Genomic DNA, 27,188 nt, shown 5'->3' with positions numbered 1-27,188 from the left:
GCTGAGGTGATGTGCTCGATACTGGGGGTGAATGGGCTTGTATGCTGGGGTGATGTGCTCGATACTGGGTGGTGCATGGGGTTGTATGCTGGGGTGATGTGCTCGATACTGGGGGGTGCATGGGGTTGTATGCTGGGGTAATGTGCTCAAATCTGTTGGATGGATGGGGTTGTGTGCTGGGGTTATGTGCTTGATATTGGGGGGTGGATGGGGTTGTATGCTGGGGTGATGTGCTCGATACTGGGGGTGGATAGGGTTGTATGCTGGAGAGGTGTGCTCGATACTGGGGATGGATGTGGTTGTATGCTGGGGTGATGTGCTCGATACTGGGGGTGGATAGGGTTGTATGCTGGGGTGATGAGATCGATACTGGGGGTGGATGGGGTTGTATGCTGGGGTGATGTGCTCGATGCTGGGGGATGGATGGGGTTGTATGCTGGGGTGGTGGGCTCGATACTGGGGGTTGGATGGGGTTGTATGCTGGGGTGATGTGCTCAATACTGGGGGGTGTATGCTGGGGTGATGTGCTCGATATTGGGGGATGGATGGGGTTGTATGCTGGGGTGATGTGCTCAATTCTGGGGGATGGATGGGCTTGTATGCTGGGGTGATGTGCTTGATACTGGGGGGTGGATGGGTTTGTATGCTGGGGTGATGTGCTCGATACTGGGGGTGAATGGGCTTGTATGCTGGGGTGATGTGCTCGATACTGGGTGGTGCATGGGGTTGTATGCTGGGGTGATGTTATTATTATTATTATTATAGGCTTTTATAGCGCGCTCTGTTACTACGAAAATAGTATCCTGGCGCGAAAGGGGTGAGAGGCAGGGTAGAGGGGGACCCTATACAGTGATGTTAAAAAGGTAGGTCTTCAGTCCTTTCTTGAACAGAGTGATGGATGGTGCTGTTCTAAGCTGCTGTGGGAGGGTGTTCCATGCTCTCGCTGCTCTGACTGAAATGGATTGACCGCCGAGCCTGGTGTATTTGAATTTTGGAACAATCATTTGATGCAGATTAGCTGATCTGAGGGGGCGATTGGGAACATATAGGGAGAATCTTTTCCTCAGATAGACAGGACCAGCTTGGTGAACAGCTCGAAAGGCGAGGACAAGGATTTTAAATAGAATCCTGTGGGCAACCGGAAGCCAATGCAAAGTACGAAGAGGTTGACGGACACTTGAACTTTTTGGAATACTAAACAAAAGCCGTACAGCGGCATTTTGTATAACTTGGAGGCGATGGATCAGATAGGCAGGGAGGCCGCAAAAGAGGCCATTTGCGTAATCCAATCTGGATAATATAAGGGCACGGATGACAGACTCTTTGGCCGCTCTCGGGAGAAGTGGAAAGAACCTGCGTAAAGTTTTAAGTGTAGAAAAGCAGATCCCGGTAATTCTTTTTATATGATCCTCAAATCTGAGGTCATTGTTAAACCAGACTCCAAGATTTTTAGCAGGGCCTCCGATGGATTTGGGGCAAGGTAAATCGGCAGGCCAAAGAGAGTTGCCAAAGTTGTCTGGGAAGGAGCCATAAAGCAGAATTTCAGATTTGCTTTCGTTGCATTTTAATTGGGCAAGGGCAAGCCAATGAAAGACAGATGACAAGCAAGTTTGGGCTCCAGATGTATCCAGGTTGTTTTTGGGCCAAGTAAACAGGAGTTGAGTGTCGTCAGCGTAAGCCATTATTTTTGCTCCTAATTGTTCAGCAAGGAAAATAAGCGGGGTTAAATATATATTAAAAAGCAGGGGGCTAAGAGTGGAGCCCTTGGGTACACCTGTTACAAGTTTCTTGGGGGAGGAGGTGAAAGGCGGCATCCAGACTTGTTGGAATCTGTTGTCCAAAAAGGACGTAAGCCAGTCAAGAGCAGAGCCTGTGATGCCTATGGCCGCTAGTCTGGTAAGCAGAAGGGAGTGAGGGACAGTGTCGAAGGCGGCAGAGAGGTCTAATAAAATCAGAGCCGCTCTGCCACCTTCGTCCAAACACTCCCGAATGGCCTCGGAGATTTCCACCAACGCTGTCTCCGTACTATAGGCTGCTCTAAAACCTGACTGTGCTGGATGAAGAGCCTGGGAATTTTCGACGAATTTGTCGAGCTGAGCGAAGGCGGCCTTTTCACATACCTTTGCTAGGGCCGGCAGCAATGATATAGGCCGGAAATTAGCGGGGGAAGCAGGATCTAATCCATTTTTCTTTAAAAGTGGGAGCAATTTAGCTTGCTTCCAACAGGTCGGGACCGTGGCAGTGAGGAAAGAGCGATTGATAATATGCGTTACCTCATTGCCAACTGTGTCTGCGAGACGCGCAAGCACACTAGCGGGGCACGGGTCAGAGGGGGATCCTGAATGTAGGGAGGCGAGGATGCTGACAATGTCCGTATTTACTGCTGGGGAGAACTGATGAAACCGTTCCATGGGGGTAGGTAACACAGGAGACGGGATGGCCAGTGTGGATGGAAAGCTGTTACATACAGTAAGTAAGTCATCCTGGATTTTGGTGATTTTGTCAACGAAGAAAACAGAGAGTTCTTCGCACCATTTCTCTGTGGAGGCAAATATGGGTTGGGCAGCGCAGGGTGAAGTAAAACTTTTCACTATAGCAAAGATTTCTTTGCTATTGTTATTGGCATTAGTTATGCGCCCTTCGAAATATTGACCTTTTGCGGATCTGATCGCCGCATAATATTTCTTTTGCGCCGTCCTTAGGTTCTTTTTAGCCTCGGGGAGATAGGCTTGTCTCCATGTTCGTTCAAGTTTTTTACAACCTGACTTAAGATCACGGAGGGTGGAGGTGAACCAAGGCTTTGAAGGGGTGGTACGCTGTCGGCAAACCCGACCTGTTTTTATTGATGCGGCCGACCCACTTTCTATCCAGGAATTAAATGTACTAACGGCCAACTCAGTTTCCATAGGAAGAGTGGGGCGGGAGGTGTCAAGATGTTCAGACATAATCTCTACAATGATTTTTTGTTTATGAACGGTTGAGTCCTTAGTCTTAGCCGGGCGTGTCAGGGTCCAGGAAAATCTGATCAGCATGTGGTCGGACCAGGGCACAATTTCGGGATTGGTTAAATTAATGTCGAAATTAGTGCAAACCAAGTCAAGGACATGTCCTCGATACTGGGGGGTGCATGGGGTTGTATGCTGGGGTAATGCGCTCAAATCTGTTGGATGGATGGGGTTGTGTGCTGGGGTGATGTGCTCGATATTGGGGGGTGGATGGGGTTGTATGCTGGGGTGATGTGCTCGATACTGGGGGTGGATAGGGTTGTATGCTGGGGTGATGAGATCGATACTGGGGGTGGATGGGGTTGTATGCTGGGGTGATGTGCTCGATGCTGGGGGATGGATGGGGTTGTATGCTGGGGTGGTGGGCTCGATACTGGGGGTTGGATGGGGTTGTATGCTGGGGTGATGTGCTCAATACTGGGGGGTGGATGGGGTTGTATGCTGGGGTGATGTGCTCGATACTGGGGGGTGGATGGGGTTGTAAGCTGGTGTGATGTGCTCGATACTGGGAATGGATAGGGTTCTACGCTGGGGTGATGTGCTCGATACTGGGAGGTGGACGGGGTTGTATGCTGGGGTGATGTGCTCGATACTGGGGGTGGATGGGGTTGTATGCTGGGGTGATGTGCTCGATACTGGCATGTGGATGGGGTTGTATGCTGACGTGATGTGCTCGATACTGGGGGTGGATGGGGTTGTATGCTGGGGTGATGTGCTCGATACTGGGGGGTGGATGGGGTTGTATGCTGCGATGATGTGCTCGACACTGGGGGGTGGATGGGGTGGATGGGGTTGTATGTGGGGTGATGTACTCGATACTGGGGGATGGATGGGGTTGTATGCTGGAGTGATGTGCTCGATACTGGGGAATGGATGGGGTTGTATGCTGGGGTGATGTGCTCGATACTGGGGGGTGGATGGGGTTGTATGCTGGGGTGATGTGCTCGATAATGGGGGACGGATGGGGTTGTATGCTGGGGTGATGTGCTCGATACTGGGGGATGGATGGGCTTGTATGCTGGGGTGATGTGCTTGATACTGGGGGGTGGATGGGGTTGTATGCTGGGGTGATCTGCTCGATACTGGGGGTGAATGGGCTTGTATGCTGAGGTGATGTGCTTGATACTGGGGGTGCATGGGGTTGTATGCTGGGGTGATGTGATCGATACTAGGGGGTGCATGGGGTTGTATGCTGGGGTAATGTGCTCAATTCTGGGGGATGGATGGGGTTGTGTGCTGGGGTGATGTGCTCGATACTGGGGGTGGATGGGGTTGTATGCTGGGGTGATGTGCTCGATACTGGGGGTGGATGGGGTTGTATGCTGGGGAGGTATGCTCGATACTGGGGATGGATGTGGTTGTATGCTGGGGTGATGTGCTCGATACTGGGGGGTGGATGGGGTTGTATGCTGGGGTGATGTGCTCGATACTGGGGGATGGATGGGGTTGTATGCTGGGGTGATGTGCTCGATACTGGGGGGTGCATGGGGTATGCTGGGGTAATGTGCTCAGTTCTGGGGGATGGATGAGGTTGTATGCTGGGGAGGTATGCTCGATACTAGGGATGGATGTGGTTGTATGCTGGGGTGATGTGCTCGATACTGGGGGGTGGACGGGGTTGTATGCTTGGGTGATGTGCTCGATACGCTGTGGTGATGTGCTCGATACTGGGGGGTGGATGTGGTTGTATGCTGGGGTGATGTGCTCGTTACAGGGGGCAGGATGGGGTTCTATGGTGCGTTGATGTGCTCGATACTGGGGGGTGGATGGGGTTGTATGCTGGGGTGATGTGGTCGATACTGGGAGTGGATGGGGTTGTATGCTGCGGAGATGTGGTCAATACTGGGGGGTGGATGGGGTTGTATGTTGGGGTGATGTGCTCGATAATGGGGGATGGATGGGGTTGTATGCTGGGGTGATGTGCTCGATATTGGGGGATGGATGGGGTTGTATGCTGGGGTGATGTGCTCAATACTGGGGGATGGATGGGCTTGTATGCTGGGGTGATGTGCTTGATACTGGGGGGTCGATGGGGTTGTATGCTGGGGTGATGTGCTCGATACTGGGGGTGAATGGGCTTGTATGCTGGGGTGATGTGCTCGATACTGGGTGGTGCATGGGGTTGTATGCTGGGGTGATGTGCTCGATACTGGGGGGTGCATGGGGTTGTATGCTGGGGTAATGCGCTCAAATCTGTTGGATGGATGGGGTTGTGTGCTGGGGTGATGTGCTCGATATTGGGGGGTGGATGGGGTTGTATGCTGGGGTGATGTGCTCGATACTGGGGGTGGATAGGGTTGTATGCTGGGGAGGTGTGCTCGATACTGGGGAGGGATGTGGTTGTATGCTGGGGTGATGTGCTCGATACTGGGGGTGGATATGGTTGTATGCTGGGGTGATGAGATCGATACTGGGGGTGGATGGGGTTGTATGCTGGGGTGATATGCTCAATACTGGGGGATGGATGGGGTTGTATGCTGGGGTGATGTGCTCGATACTGGGGGGTGGATGGGGTTGTATGCTGGGGTGATGTGCTCGATACTGGGGGGTGGATGGGGTTGTATGCTGGGGTGATGTGCTCGATACTAGGGGGTGGATGGGGTTGTATGCTGACGTGATGTGCTCGATACTGGGGGTGGATGGGGTTGTATGCTGGGGTGATGTGCTCGATACTGGGGGGTGGATGGGGTTGTATGCTGCGATGATGTGTTCGACACTGGGGGGTGGATGGGGTGGATGGGGTTGTATGTGGGGAGATGTGCTCGATACTGGGGGTGGATAGGGTTGTATGCTGGGGTGATGAGATCGATACTGGGGGTGGATGGGGTTGTATGCTGGGGTGATGTGCTCAATACTGGGGGATGGATGGGGTTGTATGCTGGGGTGATGTGCTCGATACTGGGGGGTGGATGGGGTTGTATGCTGGGGTGATGTGCTCTATACTGGGGGGTGGATGGGGTTGTATGCTGGGGTAATGCGCTCAAATCTGTTGGATGGATGGGGTTGTGTGCTGGGGTGATGTGCTCGATATTGGGGGGTGGATGGGGTTGTATGCTGGGGTGATGTGCTCGATACTGTGGGTGGATAGGGTTGTATGCTGGGGAGGTGTGCTCGATACTGGGGAGGGATGTGGTTGTATGCTGGGGTGATGTGCTCGATACTGAGGGTGGATAGGGTTGTATGCTGGGGTGATGAGATCGATACTGGGGGTGGATGGGGTTGTATGCTGGGGTGATGTGCTCAATACTGGGGGATGGATGGGGTTGTATGCTGGGGTGATGTGCTCGATACTGGGGGGTGCATGGGGTTGTATGCTGGGGGGATGTGCTCAATACTGGGGGGTGGATGGGGTTGTATGCTGGGGTGATATGCTCGCTACTGGGGGGTGGATGGGGTTGTAAGCTGGTGTGATGTGCTCGATACTGGGGAATGGATAGGGTTCTACCCTGGGGTGATGTGCTCGATACTGGGAGGTGGACGGGGTTGTATGCTGGGGTGATGTGCTCGATACTGGGGGGTGGATGGGGTTGTATGCTGGGGTGATGTGCTCGATACTAGGGGGTGGATGGGGTTGTATGCTGACGTGATGTGCTCGATACTGGGGGTGGATGGGGTTGTATGCTGGGGTGATGTGCTCGATACTGGGGGGTGGATGGGGTTGTATGCTGCGATGATGTGTTCGACACTGGGGGGTGGATGGGGTGGATGGGGTTGTATGTGGGGAGATGTACTCGATACTGGGGGATGGATGGGGTTGTATGCTGCAGTGATGTGCTCGATACTGGGGAATGGATGGGGTTGTATGCTGGGGTGATGTGCTCGATACTGGGGGGTGGATGGGGTTGTATGTTGGGGTGATGTGCTCGATAATGGGGGATGGATGGGGTTGTATGCTGGGGTGATGTGCTCGATACTGGGGGACGGATGGGGTTGTATGCTGGGGTGATGTGCTCGATACTGGGGGATGGATGGGCTTGTATGCTGGGGTGATGTGCTTGATACTGGGGGGTGGATGGGGTTGTATGCCGGGGTGATCTGCTCGATACTGGGGGGTGCATGGGGTTGTATGCCGGGGTGATGTGCTCGATACTGGGGATGGATGGGGTTGTATGCTGGGGTGATGTGCTCGATACTGGGGGATGGATGGGGTTGTATGCTGGGGTGATGTGCTTGATACTGGGGGGTGGATGGGGTTGTATGCTGGGGTGATGTGCTCGATACTGGGGGGTGGATGGGGTTGTATGCTGGGGTGATGTGCTCGATAATGGGGGTGAATGGGCTTGTATGCTGGGGTGATGTGCTCGATACTGGGGGGTGCATGGGGTTGTATGCTGGGGTGATGTGCTCGATACTGGGGGGTGCATGGGGTATCCCGGGGTAATGTGCTCAATTCTGGGGGATGGATGGGGTTGTGTGCTGGGGTGATGTGCTCGATGCTGGGGGTGGATGGGGTTGTATGCTGAGGAGATGTGCTCGATACTGGGGGGTGGATGGGGTTGTATGCTGGGGTGATGTGCTTGATACTGGGGGGTGCATGGGGTTGTATGCTGGGGGGATGTGCTCGATACTGGGGGGTGCATGGGGTATGCTAGGGAGGTATGCTCGATACTGGGGATGGATGTGGTTGTATGTTGGGGTGATGTGCTCGATACTGGCGGGTGGATGGGGTTGTATGCTGGGGAGGTATGCTCGATACTGGGGATGGATGTGGTTGTATGTTGGGGTGATGTGCTCGATACTGGCGGGTGGATGGGGTTGTATGCTGGGGTGATGTGCTCGATACTGGGGGGTGGATGGGGTTGTATGCTGGGGTGATGTGCTCGATACTGGGGGGTGGATGGGGTTGTATGCTGGGGTGATGTGCTCGATAATGGGGGTGAATGGGCTTGTATGCTGGGGTGATGTGCTCGATACTGGGGGGTGCATGGGGTTGTATGCTGGGGTGATGTGCTCGATACTGGGGGGTGCATGGGGTATGCTGGGGTAATGTGCTCAATTCTGGGGGATGGATGGGGTTGTGTGCTGGGGTGATGTGCTCGATGCTGGGGGTGGATGGGGTTGTATGCTGAGGAGATGTGCTCGATACTGGGGGGTGGATGGGGTTGTATGCTGGGGTGATGTGCTTGATACTGGGGGGTGCATGGGGTTGTATGCTGGGGGGATGTGCTCGATACTGGGGGGTGCATGGGGTATGCTGGGGAGGTATGCTCGATACTGGGGATGGATGTGGTTGTATGTTGGGGTGATGTGCTCGATACTGGCGGGTGGATGGGGTTGTATGCTGGGGAGGTATGCTCGATACTGGGGATGGATGTGGTTGTATGTTGGGGTGATGTGCTCGATACTGGCGGGTGGATGGGGTTGTATGCTGGGGTGATGTGCTCGATACTGGGGGGTGGATGGGGTTGTATGCTGGGGTGATGTGCTTGATACTGGGGGGTACATGGGGTTGTATGCTGGGGTAATGTGCTCAATTCTGGGGGATGGATGGGGTTGTGTGCTGGGGTGATGTGCTCGATGCTGGGGGGTGGATGGGGTTGTATGCTGGGGTGATGTGGTCGATACTGGGGGTGGATGGGGTTGTATGCTGGGGAGGTATGCTCGATACTGGGGATGGATGTGGTTGTATGCTGGGGTGATGTGCTCGATACTGGGGGGTGGACGGGGTTGTATGCTGGGGTGATGTGCTCGATACGCTGTGGTGATGTGCTCGATACTGGGGGGTGGATGGGGTTGTATGCTGGGGTGATGTGCTCGATACTGGGGGCTGGATGGGGTTCTATGGTGCGTTGATGTGCTCGATACTGGTGTGTGGATGGGGTTGTATGCTGGGGTGATGTGGTCGATACTGGGGGTAGATGGGGTTGTATGCTGCGGAGATGTGCTTGATACTGGGGGGTGGATGGGGTTGTACGTTGGGGTGATGTGCTCGATACTGGGGGATGGATGGGGTTGTATGCTGGGGGTGATGTGCTCGATACTGGGGGATGGATGGGCTTGTATCCTGGGGTTATGTGCTTGATACTGGGGGGTCGATGGGGTTGTATGCTGGGGTGATGTGCTCGATTCTGGGGTGAATGGGCTTGTATGCTGGGGTGATGCGCTCGATACTGGGTGGTGCATGGGGTTGTATGCTGGGGTGAAGTGCTCGATAATGGGGTGATGCGCTCGATACTGGGTGGTGCATGGGGTTGTATGCTGGGTGTTGGAAAGGCGACCCCAGGGGAGACAGAGGGTGTCTGACTGTCCGCCCCGAGGCCCACCTCTCTGTATGGAATAGGCCGAGCGCCGTAGGGAGGCCTCCTTGGCGAGGTTCCTCTCCTACAATCGTAACAGCAGAGCAATCACACTACTTACAGATAGACACGACACAGGGAAGAGGTTCACAAGAATCTTTATATAAGTACTCAAAGCAAGTTCTTGGCAGGGTAGCAGCAAGGATCGCGGGATCCGTAATGTCGTGGTCTCGGGGGAAAAGGGGGTAGCGGGACAGTCTTGGCACCCACTGGTGCGTGGATAGTTCAAGGGTTCAGGCCGCGACAGCGTCCGCAGGGCCTCGAAGGTGGTTCAGCTTGGACAGGCCGCGACAGCGACAGCAGGGCCTCCAAGATAGTTCAGCTTGGACAGGCCGCAACGGCTTCAGCAGGGCCTCGAAGATAGTTCAGCTTGGACAGGCCGCGACAGCGTCAGCAGGGCCTCGAAGATAGTTCAGCTTGGGCAGGCCGCGACAGCGTCAGCAGGGCCTCGAAGATAGTTCAGCTTGGACAGGCCGCGACAGCGTCAGCAGGGCCTCGAAGATCGTTCAGCTTGGACAGGCCGCGACAGCGTCAGCAGGGCCTCAAAGATAGTTCCAGGTGCAGGAGTTAGGATCAGGATCAGCCGCGACGAGGTCAGCAGGGCTTCGACTCCAGATACAACTGCCGTCTGGATCCGGGGCTCGCCCAGATATAGGACTGGAGGGCTTTGATGTCCGGACCCTCGCGCCTGGGGGTCGGAGGGGCCGGGATGAGGGTGTCCAGACACCCAGCAGGGGGGCGGAGCCCGCGCCCAGGGAATCTGGAGAGCGATCGATACCAAGCGTCCGGGGGCGGTGAAAGGCCCATCGAGACTCTCCTCCTCCGGGGTCTGGTCGAGTGGCCACTTTACCACCTGGGAGGATCTTGGTGCCTCGATGTCTGGGTTTCGCTGGGGCCGGGCCCGGGATGGCTGCGGCCACGTGGTCGGGGCGTGAGGGTCCCAAGATGGAGTCGGGCCGGAAAGGGTGGCCTGGTCAGGGTGCCAGGCTGGCAGCGTTGGCGAGCAGGTTCTGCTGGGGTACCAGGGAGGGGGAGAGCTGTAGGTGGCCCGGGAGGCTGCTCGCGCCGATGGTTCGTGAATGTGCGTGTCAGGGGGGTCGATAGTAGGTAAATGGTGGGCCGATGTCGTCCCGGGCCCTCCATGCGGACGGGGTCGGACCACGCCACGAGGCCGTGTCCAACACACGTCCCCTCCAGCTGAAGGCGGGGAGAGTCACCCATCTTCCTGGGGGCTCTCTTCGTCGAGGCGGAAAAACCGGGACAGGCCGTCAGCGTTGACGTGGTCACTGCCAGGGTGATGCTCCACAGTGAAATCCATGCCTTGGAGGGAGATGGACCATCGCAGCAGTTTGGGATTTTCGCCCCGCATGTGCATCAGTCACCTTAGGGGCCGGTGGTCAGTCTGCACCCGGAAGTGGGTGCCGAAGAGGTAGGGCCTGAGTTTCTTGAGGGCCCACACGACAGCGAAGGCTTCTCTCTCGATGGTGCTCCATCGCTGTTCTCGGGCCAGCAGCCGCCGGCTGATGAAGGCCACAGGATGGTCAGTTCCCGTGGAGTCCATTTGCGATAGGACCGCCCCGATGCCGTGTTCTGAGGCATCGGTCTGGACCACAAACTCTCGGCTGTAGTCGGGGGCCTGGAGCACAGGGGCGGTACACATGGCTGCTTTCAAAGTCTCAAAGGCCACCTGACACGCGGGTGTCCACTGCACTTTTTGGGGCCGGTTCTTCGAGGTCAGTTCTGTGAGGGGGCCCACAATGCTCCCATAGTTCTTGATAAAACGCCGATAGTACCCCGTGAGCCCCAGGAAGGCTCGGACGGCGGTTTGGTTGACCGGGGGTTCCCAGGCTAGGATGGCGTCAATCTTGGGTTGGAGGGGAGCCACTTGGCCGCTCCCCACTTGGTGTCCCAGATAGGTCACGGACCCTTGGCCTATCTGGCACTTGCTGGCCTTCACAGTTAGCCCGGCCCGGCGGAGGGCAGTCAGGACTTCCCAGAGGTGTTTCAGGTGCTCAGCCCAGTGGAGGCTGTAGACCGCAATGTCTTCTAGGTAGGCGGCACTGAACTCTTCCAGCCCCGCCAGTACCTTGTTTACTAGTCTCTGGAAGGTGGCCGGGGCGTTTTTCATGCCGAAGGGCATCACTTTGAACTGGAAGTGGCCGTCGGGTGTGGAGAAGGCGGAGCGCTCCTGGGCGCCAGGGGTGAGGCCGATCTGCCAATACCCGGCGGTGAGGTCGAAGGTACTGAGGTACTTGGCGGCCCCCAGGCGGTCGATCAGCTCATCGGCCCAGGGGATGGGATGTGCGTCGGTCCTCGTAACAGCATTCAGCCCCCGGTAGTCGACGCAAAACCGGAGCTCTGGCATGGTGCCAGGTGCGGCGGCCTTGGGGACCAGGACCACGGGGCTGGCCCAGGGACTATCGGAGGGTTCGACTACCCCCAGGGCCAGCATCTTGGTGACCTCCGTCTGGATGCAGGCCCGAACTCGGTCGGGGACCCGGTAGGCCCGGTGTCGTACTGGCTGACTGTCCCCGGTGTCGACATCGTGGACACACCATTGGGTAACCCCGGGGGTGAGGGAGAACAGATCTGTGAATTGTCCCAACAGTACTTGACAGTCTCGGCGCTGTGCGGGGGAAAGGTCGGGGGAGAGAGAGATCCCTTCGACGGAGCCGTCCTTCTCAGTGCACTTTAGGAGGTCGGGCAAGGGCTCGGAGTCGTCTTCGGTCCCATCGTCGGTAGCGAGTAGCAGGCTTAGTTCGGTGCGGGCAAAATGAGGTTTGAGCCGGTTGGCATGCAGAACCCGGAGGGGGTTCCGGGGAGACTCCATATCCACGAGGTAAGTGACGGGGCTCTTGCGCTCGATCACTTTGAAGGGCCCCGCCCATTTGTCTTGGAGGGCACAGGGTTCGACCGGGGACATGACCCAGACCTGCTGGCCCGGCTCGAACTCGATGGAGGAGGAGTGCTGGTCGTACCAGCGTTTCATGTCCTCCTGACTGGCCTCCAGGTTGGCCTCTGCAAGGGCCCGGAACTTCCGAGTCTGGTTTCGGAGGGTCAGGAGGTATCGGTAGACATCCGGTGGTGCGCCTTGGACGGTAGTTTCCCAGCCCTCTTTGACCAGGCTGAGCGGACCTCGGACAGGGTGTCCGTACAAGAGTTCAAAGGGGCTGAACCCCAGGGATTTCTGCGGTACCTCCCGATAGGCAAACAGGAGGCAGGGCAGCAGGACATCCCATCTGCGTCGTAGTGGCTCCTCTAGACCCTGTATCATTCCCTTGAGGGTCCGGTTGAACCGCTCCACAAGTCCATTCCCTTGGGGATGATACGGGGTGGTGAACTTGTATGTGACCCCGCACTGTTGCCACAGGGACCGCATATATTTAGATATAAAGTTCGTGCCCCGATCGCTCACGACCTCCCGGGGGAATCCTACTCGGGAGAAGATCCCCATCAAGGCTCGCCCCACCACGGGAGCGGTGATGGTTCTGAGGGGGATGGCCTCAGGATAGCGGGTGGCGTGGTCCACCAGGACAAGTATGAAGCGATGCCCTTGCGATGTTTGAGGGTCCAGGGGCCCCACAATGTCTATTCCCACTCGCTCGAAGGGGGTGGTTACGACTGGAAAGGGTTGGAGCGGGGCCTTCACCTTCCCTCCGCTCTTTCCGCTGGCTTGGCATGTTGGGCAGGTGCGGCAGTGGTTATGTACATCCGTGCGCATTTTGGGCCAGTAGAAGTGGGTCACCAGGCGGCTGTAAGTTTTGTCCTGCCCCAGGTGCCCTGCGAGGGGCACATCGTGCGCCAGGTTCAAAAGGAAGTCTCTGAATCGCAGGGGAACCACTAGCACTCGGCTGGCCCCCAGCTCGGCAATTTTCTGTTCACTATATAGGAGGTCGTGGTCCCAGTAGACCCAGTGGGACCCTGAGGTATCCCCGGCAGCTTGGGCAGTGGCTTGTTGGCGGGTCCCCTCGAGGGAAGGGCAGGTCTTCTGATCCTGCCGAAACTGTTCTCGGGTGGGACCACCCTCTTGGCGCCATTGGGCTAGTTCGGGGATGTCGCTGAGCTCGTGGTGGTCTCCGGGCTCCGAGGGCCGGGTCTCGGAGTCGCATTCTTCGGGGATGGCAGAGGGTGGTGGCTCGGGCCACTCCGGCTCCTCGGTCGGGGCGGCCTCGGTCGCTACCGGGGCTCGGGCTGCCATAGATCGGGTCGTCGCACAGACCCACTCTGGTAACCCCATCATCCCTAGGTGCTCTCTCCGTTCGACTTGGGCCCAGGGAGAGCTCTCGAGGTCGTTCCCAAGGAGGCAGTCCATGGGGGCGTCGTCCCGGACGGTCACCTTGAGGGTGCCCGACACTCCCCCCCATTCGAAGGGAATTCTGGCCATCTGGCATAAAGTTTCTGAGTTGTCGGCGGCCCTCACGGGGCAGCGTACGTTCGGGATGATCTGTTCGGGGGTCACCAAGTGGCAGCGGACGGCCGTCACACTGGCTCCCGTGTCCCGGAGGGCTTCGGTCCGTCGTCCATTGATGTGGACCCACTGACGGTATTTTCGAGTGTTGCTTGGTAGCGGGGCCTGGGGTACCAGGTCTCTATTGCCTAGGCAGGCGAGGGACATGGCGGCCGGTTCATACTCCATTTGATCTTCCTCGTAGACCTCTACGTCTTCTTCCCTCTCTTCTCCCAGAGCTGCAGCAGCGAACTGGCGGGTCGGAGGCCCTGTGGTGCCGGGACGCTGGTTCATGGGGCAGAGGGGGTCACTGGCATAGTGACCGGTCCGCTGGCATCTGTGGCAAGTAATGTTCGGGTGGGGCCCCGGCCGTGCTGGGGGGTCCCTCTTCAGGGACGGCGAAGTGCTGCTCGGGGGGTTCCCTGGAGGGGGACCCCGGCCCGAGGCTGGCGGGAAGCTTCGGCTCGGGTTCTGTCCTCCTCCGCCTCCCCGCTGGCGGGGGTGGCCCCGACCGCCCTGACCGGTTTCTCCTATCGGTGTTCGGGGGACCCGGGTGCTAACCCATCGATCTGCCTCGACGGCGAGTTTCCGGGGCTCGGTTAGCTTGCTGTCGAGTAGATGCTGTCGGAGCTCGACAAAGCAGTTGTTGGAGAGGTGCTCCCAAACGACGAGGTCGAACAGCTGCTCGTAGGTGGACACTTTGCTGCCCTTTATCCATCCTTCCAGGGCTCTGCTATAAAAGTTCACGTACTCGACCCACGTGGTACCGGGGATTTTCTTGCAGTCTCTGAATCTCTGCCGGTACATCTCGGGGGTGAGGCCATACCGGACAAGCAGGGCGTCCTTCATATGGTCATAGGAGGACATTACGTCGTCGGCCAGCTCCAGCAGGGTGTCTCTTCCTTCGCTGACGAATCTCCCCCATAAGCCGGCACCCCAGTCTGATCGCGGAATGCGGTGCGCGGTCATGGCAACTTCGTACGCCTTGAACCATTGCTGGATATCGTCATTCTTGTAGTACTCCTTGACGATATCCTTCGGGATGTGGACCTTTGGGTCGGCAGGAGGTGAGGGGTTCCGGGCTACCGTGGCGCCAGCTTCTTCGAGTTTGGCTTTGATTTCGAGTTCTTTCAGGCCACGCTCGTGTTCGTATGCGAGTTTTTTTTCTTCCAATTCTCTTTGCCGCCGCCTCTCTTCCAGATCTCCCTCTAATCGCCGTTGTTCAAGGGCCATTTTTTTTTCGGCTAATTGGAGTTCTCCGTCCAGCCGGAGTCGGGCGAGCTCTAGTTCATGGAGCCGACTCCTCTCTCGCTCCCGGGCATCTTCGTGGGAGAGGCCCGGGTCCCTGTTGGCGGTTCTTTCCTCTATGGGGGCTATGACGGTACTCACGGGTACCTCTCGGACAATGTCATCGTTCGTTTGGGGTGGGGTCTCTCTGGACTCCACCCAGGTTTGCAGCGCTTCTTTGAAATCGTCCTTTGTACTTAGTCCAGTGGTCGCGATACCCAAGTCTTTGCAAAATTGTTTAAGTTCTTTATGGGTATACTCTTCTAACAGGTCTTTCTGGAATTCTGCGGTCGTTCCGGCTTCCTTAGTAGTCATCGTGGCTGTGGGTCTCTGTCAGTAGTGACGTGTTACTCGCTGTACGATTTGCGTGGGCTCGGATCCCGTCGCTTGCCACCAATGTTGGAAAGGCGACCCCAGGGGAGACAGAGGGTGTCTGACTGTCCGCCCCGAGGCCCACCTCTCTGTATGGAATAGGCCGAGCGCCGTAGGGAGGCCTCCATGGCGAGGTTCCTCTCCTACAATCGTAACAGCAGAGCAATCACACTACTTACAGATAGACACGACACAGGGAAGAGGTTCACAAGAATCTTTATATAAGTACTCAAAGCAAGTTCTTGGCAGGGTAGCAGCAAGGATCGCGGGATCCGTAATGTCGTGGTCTCGGGGGAAAAGGGGGTAGCGGGACAGTCTTGGCACCCACTGGTGCGTGGATAGTTCAAGGGTTCAGGCCGCGACAGCGTCCGCAGGGTCTCGAAGGTGGTTCAGCTTGGACAGGCCGCGACAGCGACAGCAGGGCCTCCAAGATAGTTCAGCTTGGACAGGCCGCGACGGCGTCAGCAGGGCCTCGAAGATAGTTCAGCTTGGACAGGCCGTGACAGCGTCAGCAGGGCCTCGAAGATAGTTCAGCTTGGACAGGCCGCGATACTGGGGGGTGGATGGGGTTGTATGCTGGGGTGATGTGCTCGATACTGGGGGGTGGATGGGGTTGTATGCTGGGGTGATGTGCTCGATAATGGGGGTGAATGGGCTTGTATGCTGGGGTGATGTGCTCGATACTGGGGGGTGCATGGGGTTGTATGCTGGGGTGATGTGCTCGATACTGGGGGGTGCATGGGGTATGCTGGGGTAATGTGCTCAATTCTGGGGGATGGATGGGGTTGTGTGCTGGGGTGATGTGCTCGATGCTGGGGGGTGGATGGGGTTGTATGCTGAGGAGATGTGCTCGATACTGGGGGGTGGATGGGGTTGTATGCTGGGGTGATGTGCTTGATACTGGGGGGTGCATGGGGTTGTATGCTGGGGGGATGTGCTCGATACTGGGGGGTGCATCGGGTATGCTGGGGAGGTATGCTCGATACTGGGGATGGATGTGGTTGTATGTTGGGGTGATGTGCTCGATACTGGCGGGTGGATGGGGTTGTATGCTGGGGAGGTATGCTCGATACTGGGGATGGATGTGGTTGTATGTTGGGGTGATGTGCTCGATACTGGCGGGTGGATGGGGTTGTATGCTGGGGTGATGTGCTCAATACTGGGGGGTGGATGGGGTTGTATGCTGGGGTGATGTGCTTGATACTGGGGGGTGCATGGGGTTGTATGCTGGGGTAATGTGCTCAATTCTGGGGGATGGATGGGGTTGTGTGCTGGGGTGATGTGCTCGATGCTGGGGGGTGGATGGGGTTGTATGCTGGGGTGATGTGGTCGATACTGGGGGTGGATGGGGTTGTATGCTGGGGAGGTATGCTCGATACTGGGGATGGATGTGGTTGTATGCTGGGGTGATGTGCTCGATACTGGGGGGTGGACAGGGTTGTATGCTGGGGTGATGTGCTCGATACGCTGTGGTGATGTGCTCGATACTGGGGGGTGGATGGGGTTGTATGCTGGGGTGATGTGCTCGATACTGGGGGCTGGATGGGGTTCTATGGTGCGTTGATGTGCTCGATACTGGTGGGTGGATGGGGTTGTATGCTGGGGTGATGTGGTCGATACTGGGGGTAGATGGGGTTGTATGCTGCGGAGATGTGCTCGATACTGGGGGGTGGATGGGGTTGTACGTTGGGGTGATGTGCTCGATACTGGGGGATGGATGGGGTTGTATGCTGGGGGTGATGTGCTCGATACTGGGGGATGGATGGGCTTGTATCCTGGGGTTATGTGCTTGATACTGGGGGGTCGATGGGGTTGTATGCTGGGGTGATGTGCTCGATTCTGGGGGTGAATGGGCTTGTATGCTGGGGTGATGCGCTCGATACTGGGTGGTGCATGGGGTTGTATGCTGGGGTGAAGTGCTCGATAATGGGGTGATGCGCTCGATACTGGGTGGTGCATGGGGTTGTATGCTGGGTGTTGGAAAGGCGACCCCAGGGGAGACAGAGGGTGTCTGACTTTCCGCCCCGAGGCCCACCTCTCTGTATGGAATAGGCCGAGCGCCGTAGGGAGGCCTCCTTGGCGAGGTTCCTCTCCTACAATCGTAACAGCAGAGCAATCACACTACTTACAGATAGACACGACACAGGGAAGAGGTTCACAAGAATCTTTATATAAGTACTCAAAGCAAGTTCTTGGCAGGGTAGCAGCAAGGATCGCGGGATCCGTAATGTCGTGGTCTCGGGGGAAAAGGGGGTAGCGGGACAGTCTTGGCACCCACTGGTGCGTGGATAGTTCAAGGGTTCAGGCCGCGACAGCGTCCGCAGGGCCTCGAAGGTGGTTCAGCTTGGACAGGCCGCGACAGCGACAGCAGGGCCTCCAAGATAGTTCAGCTTGGACAGGCCGCAACGGCGTCAGCAGGGCCTCGAAGATAGTTCAGCGTGGACAGGCCGCGACAGCGTCAGCAGGGCCTCGAAGATAGTTCAGCTTGGACAGGCCGCGTCAGCGTCAGCAGGGCCTCGAAGATAGTTCAGCTTGGGCAGGCCGCGACAGCGTCAGCAGGGCCTCGAAGATAGTTCAGCTTGGACAGGCCGCGACAGCGTCAGCAGGGCCTCGAAGATCGTTCAGCTTGGACAGGCCGTGACAGCGTCAGCAGGGCCTCGAAGATAGTTCCAGGTGCAGGAGTTAGGATCAGGATCAGCCGCGACGAGGTCAGCAGGGCTTCGACTCCAGATACAACTGCCGTCTGGATCCGGGGCTCGCCCAGATATAGGACTGGAGGGCTTTGATGTCCGGACCCTCGCGCCTGGGGGTCGGAGGGGCCGGGATGAGGGTGTCCAGACACCCAGCAGGGGGGCGGAGCCCGCGCCCAGGGAATCTGGAGAGCGATCGATACCAAGCGTCCGGGGGCGGTGAAAGGCCCATCGAGACTCTCCTCCTCCGGGGTCTGGTCGAGTGGCCACTTTACCACCTGGGAGGATCTTGGTGCCTCGATGTCTGGGTTTCGCTGGGGCCGGGCCCGGGATGGCTGCGGCCACGTGGTCGGGGCGTGAGGGTCCCAAGATGGAGTCGGGCCGGAAAGGGTGGCCTGGTCAGGGTGCCAGGCTGGCAGCGTTGGCGAGCAGGTTCTGCCGGGGTACCAGGGAGGGGGAGAGCTGTAGGTGGCCCGGGAGGCTGCTCGCGCCGATGGTTCGTGAATGTGCGTGTCAGGGGGGTCGATAGTAGGTAAAGGGTGGGCCGATGTCGTCCCGGGCCCTCCATGCGGACGGGGTCGGACCACGCCACGAGGCCGTGTCCAACACACGTCCCCTCCAGCTGAAGGCGGGGAGAGTCACCCATCTTCCTGGGGGCTCTCTTCGTCGAGGCGGAAAAACCGGGACAGGCCGTCAGCGTTGGCGTGGTCACTGCCAGGGCGATGCTCCACAGTGAAATCCATGCCTTGGAGGGAGATGGACCATCGCAGCAGTTTGGGATTTTCGCCCCGCATGTGCATCAGCCACCTTAGGGGCCGGTGGTCAGTCTGCACCCGGAAGTGGGTGCCGAAGAGGTAGGGCCTGAGTTTCTTGAGGGCCCACACGACAGCGAAGGCTTCTCTCTCGATGGTGCTCCATCGCTGTTCTCGGGCCAGCAGCCGCCGGCTGATGAAGGCCACAGGATGGTCAGTTCCCGCGGAGTCCATTTGCGATAGGACCGCCCCGATGCCGTGTTCTGAGGCATCGGTCTGGACCACAAACTCTCGGCTGTAGTCGGGGGCCTGGAGCACAGGGGCGGTACACATGGCTGCTTTCAAAGTCTCGAAGGCCACCTGACACGCGGGTGTCCACTGCACTTTTTGGGGCCGGTTCTTCGAGGTCAGTTCTGTGAGGGGGCCCACAATGCTCCCATAGTTCTTGATAAAACGCCGATAGTACCCCGTGAGCCCCAGGAAGGCTCGGACGGCGGTTTGGTTGACCGGGGGTTCCCAGGCTAGGATGGCGTCAATCTTGGGTTGGAGGGGAGCCACTTGGCCGCTCCCCACTTGGTGTCCCAGATAGGTCACGGACCCTTGGCCTATCTGGCACTTGCTGGCCTTCACAGTTAGCCCGGCCCGGCGGAGGGCAGTCAGGACTTCCCAGAGGTGTTTCAGGTGCTCAGCCCAGTGGAGGCTGTAGACCGCAATGTCTTCTAGGTAGGCGGCACTGAACTCTTCCAGCCCCGCCAGTACCTTGTTTACTAGTCTCTGGAAGGTGGCCGGGGCGTTTTTCATGCCGAAGGGCATCACTTTGAACTGGAAGTGGCCGTCGGGTGTGGAGAAGGCGGAGCGCTCCTGGGCGCCAGGGGTGAGGCTGATCTGCCAATACCCGGCGGTGAGGTCGAAGGTACTGAGGTACTTGGCGGCCCCCAGGCGGTCGATCAGCTCATCGGCCCGGGGGATGGGATGTGCGTCGGTCCTCGTAACAGCATTCAGCCCCCGGTAGTCGACGCAAAACCGGAGCTCTGGCGGGGTGCCAGGTGCGGCGGCCTTGGGGACCAGGACCACGGGGCTGGCCCAGGGACTATTGGAGGGTTCGACTACCCCCAGGGCCAGCATCTTGGTGACCTCCGTCTGAATGCAGGCCCGAACTCGGTCGGGGACCCGGTAGGCCCGGTGTCGTACTGGCTGACTGTCCCCGGTGTCGACATCGTGGACACACCATTGGGTAACCCCGGGGGTGAGGGAGAACAGATCTGTGAATTGTCCCAACAGTACTTGACAGTCTCGGCGCAGTGCGGGGGTCAGGTCGGGGGAGAGAGAGATCCCTTCGACAGAGCCGTCCTTCTTAGTGCACTTTAGGAGGTCGGGCAAGGGCTCGGAGTCGTCTTCGGTCCCATCGTCGGTAGCGAGTAGCAGGCTTAGTTCGGTGCGGGCAAAATGAGGTTTGAGCCGGTTGGCGTGCAGAACCCGGAGGGGGTTCCGGGGAGACTCCATATCCACGAGGTAAGTGACGGGGCTCTTGCGCTAGATCACTTTGAAGGGCCCCGTCCATTTGTCTTGGAGGGCACAGGGTTCGACCGGGGACATGACCCAGACCTGCTGGCCCGGCTCGAACTCGATGGAGGAGGAGTGCTGGTCGTACCAGCGTTTCATGTCCTCCTGACTGGCCTCCAGGTTGGCCTCTGCAAGGGCCCGGAACTTCCGAGTCTGGTTTCGGAGGGTCAGGAGGTATCGGTAGACATCCGGTGGTGCGCCTTGGACGGTAGTTTCCCAGCCCTCTTTGACCAGGCTGAGCGGACCTCGGACAGGGTGTCCGTACAAGAGTTCAAAGGGGCTGAACCCCAGGGATTTCTGCGGTACCTCCCGATAGGCAAACAGGAGGCAGGGCAGCAGGACATCCCATCTGCGTCGTAGTGGCTCCTCTAGACCCTGTATCATTCCCTTGAGGGTCCGGTTGAACCGCTCCACAAGTCCATTCCCTTGGGGATGATATGGGGTGGTGAACTTGTATGTGACCCCGCACTGTTGCCACAGGGACCGCATATATTTAGATATAAAGTTCGTGCCCCGATCGCTCACGACCTCCCGGGGGAATCCTACTCGGGAGAAGATCCCCATCAAGGCTCACCCCACCACGGGAGCGGTGATGGTTCTGAGGGGGATGGCCTCAGGATAGCGGGTGGCGTGGTCCACCAGGACAAGTATGAAGCGATGCCCTTGCGATGTTTGAGGGTCCAGGGGCCCCACAATGTCTATTCCCACTCACGCGAAGGGGGTGGTTACGACTGGAAAGGGTTGGAGCGGGGCCTTCACCTTCCCTCCGCTCTTTCCGCTGGCTTGGCATGTTGGGCAGGTGCGGCAGTGGTTATGTACATCCGTGCGCATTTTGGGCCAGTAGAAGTGGGTCACCAGGCGGCTGTAAGTTTTGTCCTGCCCCAGGTGCCCTGCGAGGGGCACATCGTGCGCCAGGTTCAAAAGGAAGTCTCTGAATCGCAGGGGAACCACTAGCACTCGGCTGGCCCCCAGCTCGGCAATTTTCTGTTCACTATATAGGAGGTCGTGGTCCCAGTAGACCCAGTGGGACCCTGAGGTATCCCCGGCAGCTTGGGCAGTGGCTTGTTGGCGGGTCCCCTCGAGGGAAGGGCAGGTCTTCTGTTCCTGCCGAAACTGTTCTCGGGTGGGACCACCCTCTTGGCGCCATTGGGCTAGTTCAGGGATGTCGCTGAGCTCGTGGTGGTCTCCGGGCTCCGAGGGCCGGGTCTCGGAGTCGCATTCTTCGGGGATGGCAGAGGGTGGTGGCTCGGGCCACTCCGGCTCCTCGGTCGGGGCGGCCTCGGTCGCTACCGGGGCTCGGGCTGCCATAGATCGGGTCGTCGCACAGACCCACTCTGGTAACCCCATCATCCCTAGGTGCTCTCTCCGCTCGACTTGGGCCCAGGGAGAGCTCTCGAGGTCGTTCCCAAGGAGGCAGTCCATGGGGGCGTCGTCCCGGACGGTCACCTTGAGGGTGCCCGACACTCCCCCCCCATTCGAAGGGAATTCTGGCCATCTGGCATAAAGTTTCTGAGTTGTCGGCGGCCCTCACGGGGCAGCGTACGTTCGGGATGATCTGTTCGGGGGTCACCAAGTGGCAGCGGACGGCCGTCACACTGGCTCCCGTGTCCCGGAGGGCTTCGGTCCGTCGTCCATTGATGTGGACCCACTGACGGTATTTTCGAGTGTTGCTTGGTAGCGGGGCCTGGGGTACCAGGTCTCTATTGCCTAGGCAGGCTAGGGCCATGGCGGCCGGTTCATACTCCATTTGATCTTCCTCGTAGACCTCTACGTCTTCTTCCCTCTCTTCTCCCAGAGCTGCAGCAGCGAACTGGCGGGTCGGAGGCCCTGTGGTGCCGGGACGCTGGTTCATGGGGCAGAGGGGGTCACTGGCATAGTGACCGGTCCGCTGGCATCTGTGGCAAGTAATGTTCGGGTGGGGCCCCGGCCGTGCTGGGGGGTCCCTCTTCAGGGACGGCGAAGTGCTGCTCGGGGGGTTCCCTGGAGGGGGACCCCGGCCCGAGGCTGGCGGGAAGCTTCGGCTCGGGTTCTGTCCTCCTCCGCCTCCCCGCTGGCGGGGGTGGCCCCGACCGCCCTGACCGGTTTCTCCTATCGGTGTTCGGGGGACCCGGGTGCTCACCCATCGATCTGCCTCGACGGCGAGTTTCCGGGGCTCGGTTAGCTTGCTGTCGAGTAGATGCTGTCGGAGCTCGACAAAGCAGTTGTTGGAGAGGTGCTCCCAAACGACGAGGTCGAACAGCTGCTCGTAGGTGGACACTTTGCTGCCCTTTATCCATCCTTCCAGGGCTCTGCTATAAAAGTTCACGTACTCGACCCACGTGGTACCGGGGATTTTCTTGCAGTCTCTGAATCTCTGCCGGTACATCTCGGGGGTGAGGCCATACCGGACAAGCAGGGCGTCCTTCATATGGTCATAGGAGGACATTACGTCGTCGGCCAGCTCCAGCAGGGTGTCTCTTCCTTCGCTGACGAATCTCCCCCATAAGCCGGCACCCCAGTCTGATCGCGGAATGCGGTGCGCGGTCATGGCAACTTCGTACGCCTTGAACCATTGCTGGATATCGTCATTCTTGTAGTACTCCTTGACGATATCCTTCGGGATGTGGACCTTTGGGTCGGCAGGAGGTGAGGGGTTCCGGGCTACCGTGGCGCCAGCTTCTTCGAGTTTGGCTTTGATTTCGAGTTCTTTCAGGCCACGCTCGTGTTCGTATGCGAGTTTTTTTTCTTCCAATTCTCTTTGCCGCCGCCTCTCTTCCAGATCTCCCTCTAATCGCCGTTGTTCAAGGGCCATTTTTTTTTCGGCTAATTGGAGTTCTCCGTCCAGCCGGAGTCGGGCGAGCTCTAGTTCATGGAGCCGACTCCTCTCTCGCTCCCGGGCATCTTCGTGGGAGAGGCCCGGGTCCCTGTTGGCGGTTCTTTCCTCTATGGGGGCTATGACGGTACTCACGGGTACCTCTCGGACAATGTCATCGTTCGTTTGGGGTGGGGTCTCTCTGGACTCCACCCAGGTTTGCAGCGCTTCTTTGAAATCGTCCTTTGTACTTAGTCCAGTGGTCGCGATACCCAAGTCTTTGCAAAATTGTTTAAGTTCTTTATGGGTATACTCTTCTAACAGGTCTTTCTGGAATTCTGCAGTCGTTCCGGCTTCCTTAGTAGTCATCGTGGCTGTGGGTCTCTGTCAGTAGTGACGTGTTACTCGCTGTACGATTTGCGTGGGCTCGGATCCCGTCGCTTGCCACCAATGTTGGAAAGGCGACCCCAGGGGAGACAGAGGGTGTCTGACTGTCCGCCCCGAGGCCCACCTCTCTGTATGGAATAGGCCGAGCGCCGTAGGGAGGCCTCCTTGGCGAGGTTCCTTGTGAGAAGTTGGCCTGGTAGGGGATGTTTCCAATTCTGGAACCACCTGCTACCTGACCAAACAATCCCTTATGGTGTCTGGTTGTAAGTCAACCTTATTAGACAAGCTATCCTAGGGGTAGCATGGACTAAGCAGCCTAAAGGCTTAACTTAAGAGGTCGTGTTAAGCGAGCTGTTTTACCACATACAATCCTGTAATACCAAATGAAAGGACACCACACAAGTATATATTATAAAAATATATGTATTTATTACTAAAAACAATCCCCAGTATTCTTTATGAATAAAGGGGCACAAGCGTTAAAATCAAAAGCACTGTTTAAACATACAAGTTGCACAATTATGGATGAGGGCAGGGGGCCACTCGGACCATATACTAAACAAGTGGTATAAGAGATGCCACTCGAGCAGTGGTTAGGCCTAGGGCCTAGGGAATCGCTGGGAGCAGTCAAGACAAGCAATGGTGAAGTCGGGAATGGCCCTCGGGATTCGGCGGATGTGCGGAAAGCGCACGCATGCACCAATGTTAACCAATGGTGCGTAAAAGTTGTAAAGTTAGAGTTTAAGGACACTTCCGCTGAACCTAGAGGAACAAAACTTAACACACAGACCCTAGAGATGTGCACCAGTGTGGGAACACCGGCGGAGCAAAGTTACCTCACCCACAGGAAGTGGGTGCATAGGGTCGAAGTGGCGCCGGGTTTTGACACGCAGGCTCTTGGTGCTTGAAGCTGAAAGGGCTGCAGGCGGGTTGAAGATGAAGTGTCCGGTGGAGTCCAAGGGTGGACTCAAGTAGAAGGGTACCTGAAAGCAGAGGGGACAGAGTCTGGGTCACTCAGCAGTGACCAGGGTGGAACCAGGACGGAACCAGGCAATGTCGGGCGCAATCAGGTGGTCGTCGAGGAGCTTCTCTCCGCTGTCACGTGGGCTCTGGGGCATCTGCGACGTCCAGGAGCAGGTCACGATCTGTCCCACGAAGGCTCTCACCGTCGGCGCTGTCGGCTTCAAGTTTGGAGCAAACAACACTTGGCAAGAGCAATCCACGCGGAACCGGGAGATTGCTTCTCACTCGAACCAGGAAGGTCAGAGTGGGGGCTCCTTTTCAGGGGAGCTGGTGTGGATCTGGAGCAACCAGATTCACGGGTCTTCTTTGTAGTTTCGTCGGCACAGGGACCACTAGCCGGCTGGCAAGTGACCGGGCCAACGCGTTGAGCCAAATAGAGCAGAAGGGCCCCACGCAGCACTCGTCGAGTGTGGAGGGCTGAACTTCGTTTCAAGAGTAGCTCAGGGTGGGGGCTTCTCAAACTCCGGTGCACAGCTTCGAGGGTCACTCGTGGGCTGCACGGTCAGCGTCTCGTGGTCAATTCAAGATGGCGTGCCCCACGCTTCCGGTCGCCTCCACGGGTCTCAGCTTTGCAGGGACTGTGGATCGGGCTGTTGGAAGGCAGGCAGGCTTGATCTCGTCGATCTCAGTTGCTCGAGTTCCGGCGGGAACTGCAACTAAGTAGACGTCGAGGGCTGGATGGTGCCTGCTGCTGCAGGGTGGTCACTCCTTGACCACAAGGGAGATTCTTCGGGCTTCCACGTTGAGATGGAGGTCCAAGGGTCCAGAGTTTCGTTTCTAATGTTTCTTCCAGGAAATCTGATGTGCATTGGCACTGCTCCCACTCTTATTCGAATCTGGGGGGCGTGATTACCTGCTAGGTCCCCTCCTATGGGTGGGACCCAGGAAGTGGGTGGATACACCCCCTTCCTTTGATCCAGGCCGCCCTGGCACGAGGGCTGGAGTGCCCCAGAACCGGTTTGGCCGGATTATGCAAGGGGCAGCCTTGTGCGCCCCAAGCAGTGTCTGGTTTCTTTCAAACCTCCCTGCTACAATCCACTATCTCCTGTCTGGAGGGCGGTGACACCCTCCTGTGACAGGAAACCCTTTGTCCAGGCCCCATTTGGTCGAGTTTCGGTCAACTGCAGGGGTCCAGACATTTGTCTGTGGCAGAGGCATCCATTTTGTGGATCTTAAGGTCTTTGGAGAAATTAACCGCATTTAAGTAAAGTAACATGTCTTACCCCTCTAGAGGGGTGGAATGCTATCCCCGTCGCCAGAACTGGCGAGGGGATAGTATTCCAAATCGTATGACACCTTACACGACATGTTTTGATAAAGCCAAACCAAAGATGCTAAATAACCGCGAGGATTATAAGGCACTTAAGAGTATATGGTATGGCATTATCCTGAAACAGCTTAGGGAGTTGTTCCCGACAGCTGCAGACAGGCTCAGCTCATGCTAGAGCTCCATCTCACATAAAACCATGCACTCTGCCTCCAGGATTGATGAGGCCTTCCATAGGAGTGGCTCACAGGTTTACATGTGTCCAGATATAGGTTTAGATATAGGTATACTATATCTAAGCAAGGGGTGATTACACCACCTTACCCCAGCTGAGTGATCAGCCAGTTGTGTCAATTTAAGAACCAGCCAGGGGTGGCAAAAGATATGCTGCAGCCCCTGGTAGGCCTTGGTGGCCCCTATGCCCTGGGCACCTATGGTGCATTATACAGGGGCTGACAAGGAGTCCATTTTCCAATTGTGGTATGTACCTAGGGTACATGGAATCCATTTTACAGAGAGAGCAGATGGCCTGGGGCCCTGATTAGCAGGGAACCAGGTCAACTAAGTCAAAAAACCAGCTAAACACAGGCAAAAAAATCCGGGGTAACCATAGTCAGGTAGCCACCTTCCTACATAACCCCCCCCCCAAACGAAAGGAGATAAGGCTATCCTTGGCCAGGTAAGCCTATATTGCCTGAGTGGCCATATAAGGAAGTACCTGCACTAGCATGGGTACCCCCTGTCTCATGGTCCACTGAGCAGTCCCTCACCCTTGGGGTATTAGAGGGTCTCCACCATAGGGAATCACTACCTTGGGTGTGTTTATGCAAAGTTAAAGGCTGGTTTGGATATGGAGTAGTGAAGTGAGGCCCCACAAAGTTAGGGCTCAGCTTCCTCCAATTATCTTCCACCATGTGTGCCTTTCTTTCTTTAACTGAGTTGCACTGTGCTCTCAGGGTCAACCTCTGGCTACCTAAAGCTGGAGGCTGGGTCCCTCTGTTTGGCTTGCTGGAGGGACAGTTCAGGTTTGGGCCCTTTGGGTCCCAGGTTTGGCTGTGCCCAACAGAATCCATCTGTGGGAGGTCCCTAACTGTTTTTAAGGGGGCTCCCTCAGGAGTTTTTAAAGTTTTCACCTTACTAGGGCTACTAGTTTTGGTGCACCTAATCTTTTGATGGGGGTGCTTTATTTGACAGGGGGCCCTCTGGGTCTCACTGTCCTTCTTGTCCTCTGCAGCCCTGGGCTGGCTAAGGCAAGGGAGAGAGGGGCAGGTTACCTGCTCCAGACTGGGTCCCACCTGAGAAGGGTCC

The sequence above is a fragment of the Lissotriton helveticus genome, chromosome 5_1 (genome assembly GCF_964261635.1).
Source record: "Lissotriton helveticus chromosome 5_1, aLisHel1.1, whole genome shotgun sequence".
NCBI lineage: Eukaryota > Metazoa > Chordata > Amphibia > Caudata > Salamandridae > Lissotriton > Lissotriton helveticus.
The sequence above is the reverse complement of the archived record's forward strand: the minus strand, read 5'-3'. Positions refer to the sequence as shown.